The sequence below is a fragment of the Pongo pygmaeus genome, chromosome 20 (genome assembly GCF_028885625.2).
Source record: "Pongo pygmaeus isolate AG05252 chromosome 20, NHGRI_mPonPyg2-v2.0_pri, whole genome shotgun sequence".
Taxonomy (NCBI): domain Eukaryota; kingdom Metazoa; phylum Chordata; class Mammalia; order Primates; family Hominidae; genus Pongo; species Pongo pygmaeus.
In genome coordinates, this window is record NC_072393.2 from 22239724 (window position 1) to 22245723 (window position 6000).

Here is a 6000-nt window from a genome sequence, read left to right on the forward strand (position 1 = left end):
TTCTTTTTGTTTTTGAGATTGAGTTTCATTATTGTTGCCCAGGCTGGAGTGCAATGGTGCCATCTCAGCTCACTGCAACCTCCACCTCCCGAGTTCAAGCAATTCTCCTGTCTCAGCCTCCCAAGTAGCTGGGATTACAGGCATTTGTCACCACGCCTGCCTAATTTTGTGTTTTTAGTAGAGATGGGGTTTCACTATGTTGGTCAGGTTGGTCTTGAACTCCAGACATCAGGTGATCCACCCACCTCAGCCTCCCAAAGTGCTGGGATTACAGGTGTGAGCCACTGTGCCCGGCCCTACCTATTTTCTGAAATTTTCAATTTGATTATGTCACATTTAGCATGAGTGACTTACTTTTTTTGTTTTGTTTTTCTGTTTGAACCTAGTACACAAGCTAAGAATGATGGCCTCCGATAAATTTGTTTAAAAAATTCTCCCATTTTGGCAAAGTTCTCACATAGTAGATCAGAGTGTAAAAAAACTCAGGATCTTAGTGCCACTGTCAATTTCCATCATTTTTGGGTTTTGTCCATATTATGTCATTCATAGGTTATGGTGTCTTCATATGTCTCAATTGTCGTCATTCTAGTTAAAGAGAGACCATTTGTCATTCTAGAGATGACTCATGCATGATAACATTTATAACTTTTGAGAGAATACAGTGCAGTAGGGAGACTAGCATTTTGAGTATCAGGAGGATAATACCAAGAGTTTGAAACGGGCTTTTTAGCCAGGGTCCCCATAAACAACCAACTAAAATTAAATAGATCAAATAATTAGCTAGATAAATTGTCTCCATTTCAACCAATCAGCCTGTTCATTAATCCCCTACAACTGCATCTCTGTAATAACCGATGTATTTCTCTATGTGCAACTAAAAGTATTAGCAACTGCACAGATACTTCTCTGTTTATTCAGTATGTAATCTAAAAAAATTATTTAGCACAACTTTAGTAAGAAAATTTAAAATCTATTGTGGGGTGGGCATGATGGCTCACACCTATAATTCCAGCACTTTGGAAGGCCAAGGTGGGTGGATTGCTTCAGGCCAGGAGTTTGAGACCAACCTGGTCAACATGGTGAAACTCCGTCTCTACTAAAAATACAAATCAATTAGCTAGGCATGGTGTGGGCACCTGTAATCCCAGCTACTGGGGAGGCTGAGGCAAGAGAATTGCTTGAGCCTCAGCTGCAGAGGTTGCAGCGAGCTGAGATCACACCACTGCACTCCAGCCTGGGGCATACAGTGAGACTCCGTCTTAAAAAAAAAAAAAGTGTATAGTGTAACCATAGCCTTTACAGTGTAATCTGCTATAGAACTCTATTATGAGGAATAAATTTCTAACCATTGCCTCATTTACTCTAAACCAAGGGAAAAATGATGTAACAAATGATGGTTATTCAGACCAGTAATGGCCTCCTAGCAATGCTCTTTATCCTATTCTGAATAAGTTTTCTTTAACTTACAAAGTAGGTTAAAAACAGTGGATCAGTATTCTGTTTCTAATATTATGAGGCAACAAATGTCCCATTAAAATTTCTCACCCACTTTGGCCCTTCATCTTTATATATAATGTTGGCTGCACAATCTTCTACATATAAGATTACCCCATGAGTGCACACAAGAGACCCCTCTTTTATTCCTGTTTGTAGAACCATTTTAAAAATGTGAGCTAACACTCTCATAACAGCAGAGATGTCTTGATTTTTGATCTTATGAAAAAAGCTATCTACATCAAGGTTTTCATCTGCTTTTGAGGAGAAACTTCCCTAGTTAGCTTTACCTTAAGATCTCCTATGGGTATACAATTGCAGGAATTTAGAGGGGCGCTTCTAAGTTGTGAGATTATGAACCCAAGGTTCAAGATCTTGAAGTCTTGCTTCAGTGTAGATGGCAGGCCAACTCAACCTCTGGGTTCTAGATTATAAAGCGTTTTACTGTCCTCGGTCAGTAAACTATTAAAGGCTTTCTTCACCTGGTGAAAATACACCTTGTCATAATGCATTAAAGCCTTGTTGCATTTAGTAATATTAGACTTCAGTAACAGAAGATACATGAGATTCTGTTAGGTGCATAGGCCTTCCAATGACGATTTTATGAGGGCCGACATATTTTTTCACTCTCAGTGAATCTGATTGTTCTCAATCTGCAATTATGAAAGCAATCCAGTAAATTTAATTAGCATTGCACAATACTATTGTATCTGTAATACCTTATTTAACAGTTTCACAACTTGCTTAGTGAAATAAGTATCTTTATCGATGGAGACTTTTTAGAAATATCCCATGAGGCAAACATATTTCCTTATATCCTTTTAGATACTGTTATAACATCAGCCTTCTTGCATGAGAAAGCTTTTACACTACCAGAGAACATGCACTGAAAATAGCAATTGAATAAAATTTCTGTATAAATGCTTAAATAACCCATCAGGTAGCAGAAATGTACATGAAGTTTGGATTGTCTTCTCAGGATTATATGTTGGACAAGAAAACATTGGTCTTAACCTATTTTAGTAATTTATTTTATAATAATCACCACACACACACACACACACACTTAATTTATATTCTTAATTACCTCGTAGATGGGCCAAGAGATATTTCCCAATGCCCCCTGTAGATAGGGCTCAGAATCATCGAAAGAGTCACATAACCTAGGGGCTAGGCCCAGCTGTATGTCACAATTACCCTAGTTGGCAGAGCCTTGATATGAGAGGAGAGTCATGTCACTTCGGTGCTGTGCACAACAATTTGTCACAATTATCTCTGCAAGAAAAGCCCAGGTATGGGAGACACACCACCTGGTTGCTGAACCCAGAGATATGTCACAGTCTTCTGTGCGGGCATGGAGCAGCCAGAAGAGGAGAGTCACACCTCCAAAGTGATGGATGCAGAGATCTGTCTCAAGGTCTCCTGTGGGCAGAGCCTAGGCAAGTAACACAGAGTTACTGATATCATATCTGGCCAGGCTCGGTGGCTCATGCCTGTAATCCCAGCAGTATGGGAGGCCAAGGTGGGCGGATCAGCTGAGGTCAGGAGTTTGAGACCAGCCTGCAACATGGTGAAACCCCGTCTCTACTGAAAATACAAATATTAGCTGGGTGTGGTGTCACACAACTATAGTCCTAGCTTCTTGGGAGGGCTGAGGCAGGAGAATCGCTTGAACCTGGGAGCCGAGATCACGCCACTGCACACCAGTTTGGATGACAAAGCAAGACTCCATCTGAAAAAAAACAAAATAGTCCTATCAAAAAAAATTTTAGTATTGGCTGATTTAGCATAATATGTTAAAATACATTGCCCATTGGAATACACATAGAGTATTTTCTAATAATTAATTCTTGTTTTGCCTGGGTTAACAGTTTTATAAGAGTCAGTTTCTTAATTAGGATTCAAACAATGCTTACCTAGTCTAAACAATATGATCCCAAAACGATCAGAAAGCTGTACTCAACTTGTCTGGGCCCTTTCCATCTTTTCATGAACCTTCTTAGAGACACAGTACTCTAGGATTTTGCAAGCTTTTCAGGTTTTTAGAAATGAAATCAGAATTAAACCATTAACTGTGGAAATGACTTAAATGATTATAAAGAAACAAATTTAAAAAGTTGATTGTATCTGTGGCCTATAATAATTTATCATAATAACCATAATTAAAATGACTAGCATATACTCAAGTATATTAGATTTTAAATAATTTCATATAAGTTTGAAATAAATATTAATCACATATTTATTAAAATATAAGTTGATTGGGAGGCCGAGGTGGGTGGATCACGAGGTCAGGAGATTGAGACCATCCTGGCTAACATGGTGAAACCCTGTCTCTACTAAAAAATACAAAAAATTAGCCAGGCGTGGTGGCACACACCTCTAGTCCCAGCTACTCAGGAGGCTGAGGCAGGAGAATGGCGTGAACCCGGGAGGCGGAGCTTGCAGTGAGCCGAGATCATGCCACTGCACTCCAGCCTGGGTGACAGAGTGAGACTCCATCTCCAAAAAAAAAAAAACAAAAAAAAAATAAGTTGAAGAAGAAGAAAGTCAAACATTTTCATTTTGTATTTTTAAATTTTTTCTATTGTTTGAGATTGAAATTTTTTATTTTTAAAATTATTCATTTAATTTTTTATTATTCTGTCACCCAGGCTGGAGTGCAGTGGTGCGATCTCAGCTCACTGCAACCTCCACATTCCAGGTTCAAGTGATTCTCCTGCCTCAGACTCCCAAGTAGCTGGGACTACAGGTGCATGCCACCACATCTGGGTAATTTTTTATTTTTGGTAGACTTGGGGTTTCACCATGTTGGCCAGGCTGGTCTTTAACTCTTGACCTCAAGCAATCTGTCCCCCTCAGCCTCCCAAAGTACTGGGATTGCAGGTGTGAGCCACCATGCCTCGCCCAAACATCGTTTTTAATTTGACAATGCTTCCTATGTAATTTAACATATCAAGTTATTCTGTTTATTATTCTTGTAGATGCTGCATTGGCCCTCTGTAGCATCCAAAAGTCAGGAGTTAAAAAAAAAAAGACAATTTTTAAGCTGAAATTTGATTTTGGGAAGCCTGTAAAATATGACAAAGGGTTAAAATACTTTTTGATATTTGTCAGCTGTTTATGATTTTCAACACTGACTAGAACTACTGTGCCTGAAACAACTTTTTACATTGAAATCAAGTGACTATAGGCATATCTGCTAAAAAGACATTTTATTCTGCTGCAATTTAGCAAAATAGCTGAGTATATCTTGAAGGTGTCTCTTTTTTTTATTTTTTGAGATGGAGTCTCGCTCTGTCACCCAGGCTAGAGTGCAGTGGCACGATCTTGGCTCACTGAAACCTCCTCCTCCAGGATTCAAACAATCCTGCAACCTCAGGCTCCCAAGTACAGCTGCATGCCACCACACCAAGCTAATTTTTGTATTTTTGGTAGAGACAGAGTTTCACCATGTTGGCCAGGATGGTCTCAATCTCTTGACCTTGTGATTCGCCTGCCTTAGCCTCCCAAAGTGCGGGATCACAGGTGTGAGCCACCGCGCCCAGCCATCTTTTGATTTTTACAATGGCAGAGCTGCTTTTCAAGATCCCAAATTCAGAAGCAGCCATGGGGGACAAATCTTAGCAGCACACATGGAAATTACACACAGTGAATGCATCCCCCACCATAAACCAGTTGTTTTTACCCCAGTTTGCATGTAAAAATCACCTGGGGGGTGATTTTAAAATCCCCCAAACACAGGTTGCCACACACCAATTAAATCAGAATTCCTGGAGTGGAATCCGGGCAACAGTGGGGTGATCTAGGTGATGACAGAGTGCAGCCAAGCTCAAAGCCACTGCTGTAAACCCACTTTTAGGTGACCTAGTTGCAAATTATTTCTCAAATGAATGTAAAAATGTTTGCCGCTAAGTCATGGCCTTTCAGTCTTACCAGAATTACCAAATTATTATTCTTTGTAGAACCAACCCTGCTATTGGTTTTGTTCCTAAATCAACCAAGCTCCATATATACTGAGTGCACCCTATGTGCAACACACTGTGCTAGGTGCCCTGGCATTAGTGTTCATTACTGTTATGGAAACATTTTCTGGAAAAAAGGTTGCATTTCCCCAAAATTAAAAACATGCTACATACCAGACTGAGGCAAACATGAAAACAGCTATTGTCTTGCACAAAGGTTAGGGATTTAATACTCCCTTTGAAATATTAAAATCTGTATGATCATGTCCTGAGTGATTCTGTTCCACCATAAAACAACAATAACAAAAAATGCTACCATCATTCTGAGATACTGAATTAGCATTTTGTGCAAATATGTACTATGTAATCTATTATTGATATATATAATGCATACAAAAATAAATGCACAAAGCATTCATTCATATAATGCTCAATAAATTGTTTCAAAGAATACACTTGTGTAATCAGAAAATAAAACTAGGCTGGGTGGGGTGGCTCATGTCTGTAATCCTAGCACTTTGGGGAGGCCGAGGAGGGCGGA